The 13,082-nt window shown below is 45.1% G+C and overlaps 1 protein-coding gene and 1 non-coding gene across 2 annotated transcripts in view; both read left to right on the top strand.

The window, feature by feature from the left end:
* Positions 1-5,390: 5,390 nt before the first annotated feature.
* LOC119933742 lies at positions 5,391-5,508 on the top strand. Its single transcript, XR_005452615.1, has one exon. It is a non-coding gene; the product is annotated as a 5S ribosomal RNA (ribosomal RNA).
* A 1,203-nt stretch (positions 5,509-6,711) lies between these two features.
* The window catches only part of PTN (pleiotrophin), a 64,129-nt gene continuing 57,758 nt past the window's right edge, over positions 6,712-13,082 (top strand). Inside the window, exon 1 of the mRNA XM_038753306.1 lies at positions 6,712-6,836. The gene's annotated coding sequence lies outside the window, so the exon portion shown is untranslated. The remainder of the gene's footprint in view (positions 6,837-13,082) is intronic.

Raw genomic sequence — 13,082 nt, 5'->3', positions numbered from 1 at the left:
GCACACAGTAAGCGCTCGATAAATACGATTGAAAGAATGAATGAATGTGGGACAGGGGCTGTGTCCAACCTGAGTATCTTGTATCTAACCCACTGCTTAATACAATGTTTGGCTCATAGTAAGTGCTTAACAAATATTGTTATTGTTATTATTATTGGTTTTATTATTGTTAGGCTAGGGAGAAAGCAATTTCGAATCATTTTCTGGGTCCCCTCTAGAAACATCCTTTCATATCCCTGGGGCTTCTTAGAAGGTCCACTCTGCCCATCCGGCGGTATGAGATGGGAGTTAGAAGACCTGAGTTCTAATTCTGCCACTGCTATTTGCCTGCTATGTGCTTGTGTGTGTGACTTGACTTCATTAGGCCTAGGTTTCCTGTAAAATGAGGACTCAATACTTGTTGTCCCTCCCCCACCTATATACTGTGAGTCCCATGTGGAACAGGGACTGTACCTGATCTGATTGTCTTGTAACTACTCCACCGCTTAGTACAGTGCTTGGCACATAGTAAGCACTTAATAAATACCATGATTATTGGAGGGAGAAAGGGAGCTTACTAAGCATGGTGAAAGTTGGGACAACTAAGCAGGACCTGTTCCTAGCCATTCCTCACAGTTCTAGTTGGAATTCTGGGAAAACCCAGCCATCCTTGATCGATCGATCGATTGATTGATGCATCCTTTTCCAGGACCCAATCCCTGGGCTCTTGGGAATGACTAGTCCCTTTGGCAGCTTCTGGTAACCGAAGATTACACAGCAGGCAAATGGCAGTGCCGGTATTAGTCTCTGTGCTCTTTCCAAGAGGAAAAAGAAGGAAGACAAAGGGCAGGCATCAGAGCCATATTGGAATAAGGTGATGAGAAGCTAGGAAGGGAGCCGGGGCTGGGATCTAAGGAAGCACTGACGTCTCGGAGTTGACTCTGGGATTTAGGGGCTGGAGCCGGGACAGGTAAAAACAGAGCTGGTGATGAGGCAGGGGTCTCCACATCTCACTTTCCCATTATCCCTAGCAGTCCAGGATGCAATGGCCGCATAAAAAACCTCCCACATTTGGGCTCATGTGAGTACTAATTAGGGTTTTGTTCTCAATTTTGACCTTACATTTCAAAGGAGTGAGGAAAGAATTTAAGAGCCCTAGGAGACCGATTTGATTAAAGTCATGGAAATTAGGATGTGGGGTGAAAGGTTAAAGACAGCGGGGCCATTTTGTTTGGAAGAGTGAAGAGTAGTTTTTCAGTTTTCTGAAGAGCTACTGCATAGATGATGCTGGCCAGTGATTCCCATCACACAGGAAAAAGAACAAGAAGAAATAGCTTTAGACTGCTGCCAGTGAGAGTTCAGTGGGACATAAGAAAGAAAGAATGGTAAAACAATCCAATTTTGGAGCAGATAATGAAAGACGTTTATATGATCTCCATCTTTGGCAATGGACCATCTTCTGTGAGGGAAGGGCAAATACCATACAAATACAAATACCATAAAAAAGTTAAAAAGGTGTAGGAGGTGGGAACAGATGATATCTTGAAGATTTCTCAGGGTGAGGAGCTTGATCTCCCCATCCACCTGCATATCACAAGTTTAATGAATCATATTTATTGAGCACTTATTGCATGCATTACCCTATACTAAGCACTTGGGAGAATACAAAATAACAATATAAAAGAGCTGGTAGACACATTCATTCCCTGCCCACATTGAGGTTACACTCTAGAAGGGGAGACAGACATTAATATAAACAAATATATTATGGTATGCACATAAATGCTGTGGGGCTGAGGGAGGAGTGAATAGAGGGAGCGATTTGGCTGATGCAGAAGGGAGTGGAAGAAGAGGAAATTAGGGCTTAGTCGGGGAAGGCCTCTTGGAGGAGATCATCACAAATAAGACTTTGAAGGTAGGGAGAGTGATTGTCAGATATGAAGCGGGAGGGCATTCCAAGCCAGAGGCAGGATGTGGACTAGAGGTGAGCCCCAAGATAGACATACACTAAATTTTCTTTTCAAACTTGATTGTCACAAATCCCATTCTACTGTATTTCCTAAAGTTCTGCTTTCTTCTGCCAAGCTTCACTGCTTCAGGCTTTCTTGAAGGCAACAGGGTACAGGAGAGATCCTGGGTACTACAATCTTCTGGGATTGAATTCAGTCAGGGCACATTTGGAGCTGTGTAAGTCGAGTCGGACTAGCCCTGGGATCAGTGTAGCAAAGCAAAGACAGAATCAATCCTATCCTTCAGAAGGGACAAGAGAGAAAATGGAATCAACTCTTTTCTTGGGAATGTCCTCCCTCCCCTTCATCTTGTAGTTGGTAAACAAGGCATGCTGGGGGTAATGACATCATTCCCATGTGCCTTCTCCATCTTTCTCCCTGGGATGGAAGGGAGGTTGCTGAAATAGAAGCCCTTTTGAACTCCTTTATTAAAACCCATGCGTGAGAAGGGGGTACCATATTACTAAAATTGCAAAGCAACACCTAAGCAAGGAAGAATAAAGATGGTAATACTGTGATGAACCCCAAGGCCTACACTCCAAATATTCAACCTTCTGTTCTGAGGCTGGATCTTCTGCTTTAAGTGTCGCCACACAGCAGACTTGCAGCTAAAAGGAAACTGGGAGAAAACAATTCATACATTCAATTCATTCGATCGTAGGCTTACTGTGTGCAGAGCACTGATCAATCACTAAATCAATTGTATTTATTGAGCACTTACTGTGTGCAGAGCACTGTACTAAGATTTGGGAAAGTATAACACAACAATGTAACAGTACAGTCCTCTGCACACAGTAAGTGCTCAATAAATATGATTACTTGTTGTGGGCAGGGAATGTGTCTAAGTGCTTGGGACAATACGATATAACAGAATTGGTAGACACATTCTCTGCCCACACTGAGCTTACAGTCTAGAAGAGGGGGAGAGAGACATTAATATAAACAAATTAAAGACATGTATTTAAGTGCTGTGAGGCTGAGGGAAGGATGAATAAAGGGAGCAAATCCTAGTGCAAGTGATGGGTCATTGAAGACTTTCAGGATGGAGGAAAGAACTCCTTGTCAAGTTGTATTCACTGTTCAGGATGAGCGTTTTTGGATCTGAGATGGTGGGGAAGGATGAAGGAAAGAACTCGTATTCTCTGTTGAGGATGAGCATTTTTGGATCTGAGAGTCATGGGGAAGGGGTGGGAGGATGCCTGTTTGGGCAGTGACTGTTTGGGCAATGAAATGAATCTTCTTTAAACTCAGATGTCAATTACACCCCTGCAGGTGGAGGTTTCAGAGGAAGAGAGTAGACATGTGCTTGGACTGACCCAGACCTCATAGTGCCTCGAAACTGTTCCTGCTAGATTGTAGCTTTTTGTGGCCAGGACATGCGTCTATCATCTCTGTTCTATTATATTTTCCCTAGCACTAAGTACAGTGCTCTGCACACAGCAAGTGCTCAATAAATACCACTGATTGATTGCTTTTCTGGAGGGGCATAACAAAAGTCTTCTGGTGTGCTCTTCAAAGCAGGATTCGGGGGAATATTTTTTTGCCATCGGATGGCCTCAGCCGATGGGTGACTTCAAGGTGTAGAGGTTGGCAAGAGAGGAGGATGAAAGGGTGAGTAGACTAGGCACAATCTTGGGCCAGCTTTGCTGTGCCCTGAGTTGCCAGTCCACCTGGATGGAGGGGGTGGTTTATCAATCAGCCAATCAGTGATATTTACTGAGCTCTTAATATGTGCAGAGCACTGTAATAAGCACTTGGGAGGATACAATACAGCGGAATTAGCAGACATGTTCTGTGCCCATAATGACCTTACAGTCTAAAGAGGGAGACTCTTTTATTGTACTCTCCCAAGCACTTTGTACAGCGCTCTGCACACAGTAAGCAATCAATAAATTCTATTGATTGATTGATTAATTGAATTCAGAGAAGAGGAACAGTGGAGCTTATCCTCATTAGAACAGAGAATTGGACTGTGGGTCCCATCTAAGCTCTTGAGGAAGAATTCCCAGAGAGTGAAGACTTACCTAAGGAAAAGCAGAGTGGCCTAATGGAAAGAGCATGGACTTGGAAGTCAGGAGAACTGGGCTCTAATCCTGTCTACGCCACTTGCCTGCTGTGTGACTTTGGGCAAGTCAGTTCACTTCTTTGGGTCCCAGTTTCCCAAACCGTAATGTGGAGATTCAATGTCTGTTCTTTCTCCTACTCACTGGGCAAATCACTAAACTTCTCTACGCTTCAGTTTCCACATTTTTCAAATGTGGATTTTTGTGTATAACATGCTGGATGCCTATTTTAGCATAACACAATCTTCAAGTTGGTGCAAGTAGATTGGTGTAGAGAGAATTAGATGTGCACATACCTGTGGCATCAAACAAGGTGTGATGTTGCTAAATTTCCCTTTCTCTGCCTTTGGGTTTCTGCAAATTTGCATAATTTAATATAGTAAAATAACAGTGAGTAGCAGGGGTGTAAATCATTCTAATGATTTTGGATTGAAGACAAATATAAGAATTTGGATCAGAAAATGTCAATCGTGGTAGCATCTCTGAGTCATCCACTCCCTACAACCCATTAATTTCCATTGAATCAATCTACCATACATGATTTTCCTATATTTTCTTCAAGAACACAACTCCCACATTACAGTGGATATGAATTCCTGACAACTCGCGGGGCCCAGGAATCTATAATATGCGTGAAATATCTGAAATATCCAAAACCCAGGTATCCAAAATATTAGTGAAATACAGATGTGTGTTTCTTGTGGACATTTGCAGACACCAGAGACTGAAATGCTGGGACTGGGCATGTCAATCAATCAAGAAATCAAGAGCATTTACTAAGCACTTATTCTATACAGAGAAGCAGCATGGCTCAGTGGAAAGAGCCTGGGCTTTGGAGTCAGAGGTCATGGGTTCAAATCCCGGTTGTGTCAATTGTTAGTTGTGTGACTTTGGGCAAGTCACTTAACTTCTCTGTTCCTCAGTTACCTCATATGTATAATGGGGATTGAGACTGTGAGCCCCTCATGGGACAACCTGATCACCTTGTAACCCCCCAGCGCTTAGAGCAGTGCTTAGCACATAGTAAGTGCTTAATAAATGCCATCTTTATTATTATTATTATATAGAAGGAGAGAAAGGAGATGAGGTAGGAGGGGGGCAAGGTGATGGAGAGCTTTGAAGCCAATAGTGGGGACATTTTGTTCGATATGGAGGTTAATAGGCAACCACTGGAGATTTTTGAGGAGTGGGGTGACATGCCCTGAATGTTTCTGCTGAAAGATAATCGGCAGCATGGCCCAGTGTAGAGAACACAGGGCTGCGTGTCAGAAGGACGTGGGGATCTGGGTTCTAATCCCGGCTCCACAACCTGTCTGCTGTGCAACCTAGGGCAAGTCACGTCAACGGCCATACCACCCTGAACACGCCCGATCTCGTCTGAACTCGGAAGCTAAGCAGGTCGGGCCTGGTTAGTACTTGGATGGGAGACCGCCTGGGAATACCGGGTGCTGTAAGTTTTGGGAAGCAGCGTGGCTCAGTGGAAAGAGCCCGGGCTTGGGAGTCAGAGGTAATGGGTTCTAATTCCGGCTCCATCGCTTGTCAGCTGTGTGACTTTGGGCAAGTCACTTAACTTCTCTGGACCTTGGTTACCTCATCTGTAAAATGGGGGTTAAGACTGTGAGCCCCACATGGGACAACCTGATCACCTTGTATCCTCCCCAGTGCTTAGAACAGTGCTTTGCACATAGTAAGCACTTAACAAATGCCATCATATTCACTTCTCTGTGCCTCAGTTACCTCATCTGTAGAATGGGAATTGAGACTATGAGCCCCATGTGAAACAGAAACTGTGTCCAACCGATTTGCTTGTATACATTCCAACACAGTGCCTGGCACATAGTAAGCACTTAACATGCACCACTATTATTATTATTTCAGGTTAATCAGGTCAGACATAGTTCCTCATGGAGCTCACTGTCTACTTTGGAGGAGGATTTAATCCCCATTTTACGGATGAGGTAACTGAGGCCCAAAGAAGTGAAATGACTTGTGCAAGGTCACACAGCAAGCAATGATAGAGTCAGGATTAGAACCCAGGTCCTCTGATTCCAAGTGCATGCTCTTTCCACCAGGCTGCTTCTCTATCCCTGCTATAGTACGGTGCTTTTCTCATAGCAAGTGCTCCGTAAATACCACTGATTGATGGATGGAACCAGGAGACATCACCTAGGCTATAGAGAGGGCACCTGGGAGGATGAAAATTTAACTCCAGGTCCCTTCTCTGAATTAATTGGAAGTGAAGGCCTCCCGTCACCTCTTTCTCTTTCTTATAGCACCTGCTTTGCTTCAGTTTTAGGAGGGGAGACGGGACCTTGAGTGATCTACTTTTAATGAGCTTCCCAATCGGATCACATGAGGGAAAAGTGCTCTTTCTCTGACACTAGCTTTCTCACTCTCCCTCCCCAGCTCCCTAGCTCCTTCCCTCCCTCCCTCCCTCCTCCCTCTTTTTTTGTCCCTCTTCGGCACAGTCCCTGGCTCACTCATAGTCTGCATGCAATTGAGTCAAAGTGAGGATCAGGTTCCCTGCCTTTGAGTATAAAAATCTGGCTAAGGAAGTCCCCGTAGGAGAGGAAAACTGAAACTGGAAAGAGAGGGAGGAGAAGGGAGGAGGAGGAGGAGGAGGAGGAAGAGGAGAAGGAGGAGGAGGAGGAAAAGAGGAGCAGCAACTGGAGCTGTGCTTGTGTGTGTGTGTGAGTGTGTGGGTGTGTGTGGCAAGCAGACAGCAACCCTCCTCTCTTTCTGAACTGAAGACAGGCTGAGCCGGAGGGGAGATTTGCAACTCAAAGTAAGTAGAACTGAGGGTTTGCTTTATCGCGACAGGAGCCTGGCTCTTTCTTTCTTTCTTTTTTCTTTTTTCAGTTCATCTCCCCTTTCTGACACTGTCCTGGAAGAGGGAGTGGGAGGGAAAAAGAGTTGGTGGCAGGGGGATTTGCAGATGGGGGTGTGGGGCAACCCCTAAACTAGAGGGTCTTCCCAGCAATGGGGCTTGGAGGGGTGAGGGCAGTCTAAGGTCGGACCTATAGATTCTTTTGCTTCGGACGTGTTGTGGTTTCAACTGCACAGGTGTCGGACGACACGATCTCTCTTCTGGGAGAGGCAGCGGCAGGCTGTAGACAATCTAGAAGAAGACTGCCAGCATCCTTTCTCTGCCTGGCACTTGCCAGGTAGGACAAGAGCTAGGAGAACGAGAAAGGGCGGATTAGGGAGACGTCCAGGAGGAAGTTAGAGGCAACCGGACAATCACAAAGGGGAATGGACTTTTTGGAACTCACTTCTCCAGCCCTACTCTATTTTAATGTCCGTCTCTCTATCTAGACTGTAAGCTTCCTGTGGACAGGAATCATGTCTACCAACTCTGTTGTAGTACACTCTCCCAAGCCCTTAGTACAGTGCCACTAAGCGCTCACTAAATACCATGGATTGATTGACTGGCTAGATGGGCTGCCAGAAAGTGGATAACCAAATGTTTAGTACAGTGCTCCACATTCAGTAAACGCTCAGTAAATTCCATTGATCGATTGATGGATTGAGAATGAGCCCCTCCACTTTCTCGCCTGCTCTTTGCTGGCCTCTCTGAATCCCCCTGTGCCAGCAGCAGATGAGCAGTACTCAGGGAGCAGCTTTTTCTCTTCTAGAGAGTGTGGTGGCGGAGAAAGAAGTCTTGTGTGAGACTGCTTGGGCTCAAGGGTGCATGCCTGCGTGACTCTTTGATGCAACAAGTTAGAAACTGTTCAGTTGAAAGTTTTTCCAAGGAGATTGGCTGCTCATCTTTCCGTGGCAATAAGAAGGGTCAAAGCTGGCATGGTTTTGAATTTTCTCCTATCTACACCCACTCCAATTTTGAAAAGTTCAGGAGAAAGTTAGCAACCCTTCCTGTTGCCCCCATCCCCTTGAGGATGCCCTCCTTCACCCCTACCCCAGTTTGAGAATACTGTGGGGGAACATTTCTCCCCTCTTCCTGGGGAAAGTCTTGAGAATATTATGGGGGGACATTTCTCCCCTCTTTCAGGGGAAAGGCTTGAGAATTCTGTGGGGGGACATTCAAGAGCTGGGAGGGGGAAGGGAGCGGGGAGAGAGGGAGTGTTTAGGCTTTAAAGTTCCTTTCCTTTCAGCTTTTCTTGTCGACCAATCATCCATGCTGCTTCCCGAGGTGCCACAGCTTTGGAAGAGCGGTCTTGAGTGCTAATAGGATAATGGAAAAAATGCCATGATCTCAGCTAAGGGGGGATTTGATGAAACAGCAGCATTGCATTTAGCCCCTTGATGAGAATCATTTCCCGTGGTAGGACCGCAGATCAATAAAGGGAAATTAAAGGATGGCAAGTGAGAAGAGAAAAGGAAGATAGGGGAATTTTCGCTCCCTTTCCCCTCTCCTTTTCTGTCCGCTCCACTCAGTTGCAGATGGTCCCAGGAGACCGGGCCCACGCATGCACAAACATGTTTAGCCCATGGTTCCTCTGAACTGACTGGGCCAGGGCCGATCCAAAGGAGAACTCTTTCCAACTAGATCACCAGGGGACCCTATTATTTTTCTTAATCTTTTAAAATGGTCAAAACCTCTTCAGGGTCCTTTTTTCCAAGTGGATTTTATCTTGTTAATCCTCATTAAAGTAAGAAGACAGAAATAGCCTCCCACTCTCCAACAAACACAGTGGAGTTTTTTTTATCTTTTGCCTTCAGGACTTCTTTTCTGAGAAGCAGCGTAGCACAGTGGAAAGAGCCCGGGCTTTGTAGTCAGAGGTCATGGGTTCAAATCCTGGCTCCACCACTTGTCAGCTGTGTGACTTTGGGCAAGTTACTTAACTTCTCTATGCCTCAGTTCCCTCATCTTTAAAATGGGGATTAAGACTGTGAGCCCCATGTGGGAAAACCTGATCACCTTGTAACCTCCCCAGTGCTTAGAACAGTGCTTTGCACATAGTAAGTGCCTAATAAATGCCATTATTACTATTATTATTATTATTATTATGAAGATTAAGATTGTGAGCCCCATGAGGGACATGGGCTGTATCGAACTTGATTAGTTGCTATCTACACGAGTACTTAGTACAGTACCTGGTACATAGTAAGTGGTTAGCAAATACCATTAGAAATATACATAATTTGGTGAAGTAAGCCAAGATCTGGTTTGTTGGATTGCTGTGGCTGCAGAGGTCCACTAACACAGAAATGGTTAATTAAATTCCCAAATCAAGTGCTCCACCTGAGCTTCCTTCAGTCAGCACTTGGACTTTGTATTAATAAACTCTTCCTTGAGCCTTTCTGCCCATAAAAGCCAGTTACACTCTGTGGTAATTTCAACCAGATGGCCTCGTTAGGTGAGAGCCAGCCACTTTCACTCTCCACGTCCCAATTTCTGATTTGATTTCCCCTCCCATTCCCCAATCCCTATTCTATTGGGATGGGAAAGCCTAGCAAAACCCTCCTCAGCTTGAGCAGAAAAGGATCAATCAATCACTCGTATTTATTGAGCGCTTACTCTGTGCAGAGCACTGTACTAAGCACTTGGGGATCAAGTGACCTAGGTGGACCTCCCCCTCAGACTGCAACCCACAATCCCTTTCCTCCATCTATGCCAACATGGTCAGTGTGGTCTAGTGGATAGAGCACGAGCCTGGGACTCAGAAGGACCTGAGTTCAAATCCCGACTCTGCCACTTATCTGCTGTGTGACCTTGGGACTTGTCACACAGCTGACAAGTGGTGGAGCCGGGATTTGAACCCATGACCTCTGACTCCAAAGCCCTGGCTCTTTCCACTGAGCCACGCTGCTTCTCAGAAAAGAAGCCCTGAAGGCAAAAGATTAAAAAATCTCCACTGTGCTTGTTGGAGAGTGGGAGGCTATTTTTGTCTTCTTCACTATTTAACGAGGATTAACAACATAAAATCCACTTGGAAAAAAAGGACCCTGAAGAGGTTTTGACCATTTCATTTCTTTCATTTTTATTAAATGAAATATTTTATTTATTTCATTTCTCTGTGCCTCATTTACCTCATCTGTAAAATAGGGATTAAGACTGTGAGCCCTATGTGTGGCATGGACCATGTCCAACCTGGTTAGCCTGTATCTATCCTAGCACTTAGTACAGTGCCTGGCACATAGTAAGTGCTTAAAAAATACCACAAAATAATCAATCAATTACACTTATTGAGCACTTACTGGGTGCAGAGCACTGTACTAAACTCTTGGGAGAGTACCTTGACTGATCTAACTTTTGCTTGGCTCTGTCTTTAACTATGCAGGAGTCTTAATGATAAAAAATAACTTGTGCCTGGACCTAAATGATAAAATAAAACTCCCCTCCCAGCCCACCTTTGACTTCTCACCTAATCCATCATTGGAAGAACCGTCCGGTCATTGAACTTACATGGCTCTCTCAAGGATGGGAATGATCTGAAAAGGGCTCTTCCAGTTAATAATAATTATTATTATTATTATTATAGTATTTGTTAAGTGCTTACTATGTACCAAGCACTGTTCTAAGCACTGGGGTCCCCTTGGGTCTCCATTTTCATTGATTCAGTTATGCACTATTTTACCCAGCTTGTACCCAACTCCTGCCTAGATAAAAATATCCCTGCTGTTGGATGTTGATCTGAGGTAATTTGATTGAGCAAGGCTGTTGTGAGTGACTCTGGCTGGTCAGAATCTCACTGACAAGCTAATGAGGATATGGATTAATACAGTGTTCTGCACACACTAAATGCTCAATAAATACCATTGATGATGATGATAGTCAGCTAAACTTAGCTCCACCGCTTGCTGTGTGGCACTGGACAATGATGATGATGATGATATTTGTTAAGCGCTTACTATGTGCAAAGCACTGTTCTTAACGCTGGGGAGGTTACAAGGTGATCAGGTTGTCCCACAGGGGGTTCACAGTCTTAATCCCCATTTTACAGATGAGGGAACTGAGGCCCAGAGAAGTGAAGTGACTGGTCCAAAGTCACACAGCTGACAACTGGCGGAGCCGGGGTTTGAACCCAGGACCTCTGATTCCAAAGCCCGGGCTCTTTCCATTGAGCCACACTGCTTCTCTGCCAAGTCACTTAACTTCATTGTGCCTGTTTCCTCATCTGTAAAATGGGGTTTCAATAGCTGTTCTCCCTCTGATATGGACTGGGAGGCCATGTGGGATAGGGACTGTGATTTGTTTATATCTACCTCAGCACTTGGTGCACATAGTAAGCGCTTAACAAATACCACCATTATTAAAAGGGAAATTAATTTACAGTCAGGCCCCAGGAAATGGAAGCACATAGAAAACAGGATTCAAAAGCATGGGGAAAAGAAAGGTAAATGAAATCAGTGATCCTTGGATAGACCCTCCTCCCTTCCATCCCCCTCCCCATCACCCTCCAGGCACCATCCTTGGTTGAAGCAGCGTGGCTCAGTGGAAAAGAGCACAGGCTTTGGAGTCAGAGCTCATGGGTTCAAATTCCGCCTCCGCCAATTGTCAGCTGTGTGACTTTGGGCAAGTCACTTCACTTCTCTGTGCCTCAGTGACCTCATCTGTAAAATGGGGATTAAGACTGTGAGCCCCCCGTGGGACAACCTGATCAACTTGTAACCTCCCCAGCACTTAGAACAGTGCTTTGTACATAGTAAGCGCTTAATAAATGCCATTATTATTATTATTATTAAGGTGCCATGGCTTCTGTCAGGTTCTGACACTGTATGCTCCTTTTGGGCAGGAAATGTGCCTACCAACGCTGTTGTATTGTACTTTCCAAGGCTTTTAGTCGAGTGCTCTGCAGATGGTAAGCACTCAATAAATGCCCTGATTGATTCCAAATCTCCGTGATCATGGTTTCCCATGGAGTGAAGTCTGGACTCCTCGTGGGCAGAGGGAATACAAGAAGGCAGGAGTGCATGTGGGCCTATATTTTCCTTAGGACACAGTATTCAATCTTGCCCAAAGGCATATTTCTGCCCATATGGAACATTTGCCTTCAGAGGCCTGTCAGCGTTTTTGGCATTGTAGCTAAAACCACAGACTCGCTCTTAGCCAATCAATACCACTCAGGAGGAAGGGTGAGTTTCCATGGTGCCAAACAACTCCAGCCTAGATAAAAAAATATCCCTGCTGCTGGATGTTGATCTGAGGTAATATGGATTGAGCAAAGCTGCTGTGCGTGACTTTGGTCAGCATCTTGTTGGCTGGTTAATGCGGATGTGGTTTAGTACAGTCTTATGCACACAGTAAGAGCTCAGTACATCCCGTTGATGATATCAACGGGATATCAGTGGTATTTATTGAGCACTAACTGTGCGCAGAGCACTGTACTGAGTGCTTGGTAGAATACAGTCCTGGCTTCACCTCTTGTTTGCTGTGTGACCTTGGGCTAGTCAGCTCATCTGTAAAATGGGAGAAAGGTGTGTGTGTGTTTATGTGTGTATGAGAGAGTGAGTGTGTGTGAGTGAGAGAGAGAGAGTGTGTGCACGCACATGTGTGTAAATGTGCATGCATACATCAGGCTATGCTAAAGCACACTCCCTTTCCCCCTTCTGGAACCATAATTATGGTGAGACAGGAGTGTGCGTGTGTGTGTGTGTGTGTGTGTGTGTGTGCGCGCACGCACACACACTTGCATTTCCCTGGGACTTGTGGTTCCAGAAACACTTGTGGAACTGACAGAAAAATCTATTAGACCCCATAACCCCATAAACTAACAAGGGTATTAGTTTGTTACTTTCCTTCTCTGCCACTGAAGCTTTCTTGCTTAAGAAGCCTTTTCATATAAGCAGCATCCTTCAAATCAGTGGGAAGTGACACATTCTGGGAACCAATGATGCTTTCAATCCCCAGTGGTCTATCTACAAAGACGAGGGGGCTTGCTTTATGAAGGCTGTGGAAACAATGCATTTAGCCTGCGTATTCTTTCGTTCATTCATTCAGTCGAACTGATGGAACACTTAATGTGTGCAAAGCACTCTACTAAGCACTTGGGAGAGTACAGTACGTTCCCTGCCCACAGTGTATTTAGACTGACAGGGATCTGAGGGCAAATGTTCCATATGGGCGGAC

The sequence above is a fragment of the Tachyglossus aculeatus genome, chromosome 10, assembly GCF_015852505.1.
Source record: "Tachyglossus aculeatus isolate mTacAcu1 chromosome 10, mTacAcu1.pri, whole genome shotgun sequence".
Taxonomy (NCBI): domain Eukaryota; kingdom Metazoa; phylum Chordata; class Mammalia; order Monotremata; family Tachyglossidae; genus Tachyglossus; species Tachyglossus aculeatus.
This window is presented reverse-complemented; position numbering and strand designations above follow the sequence as displayed.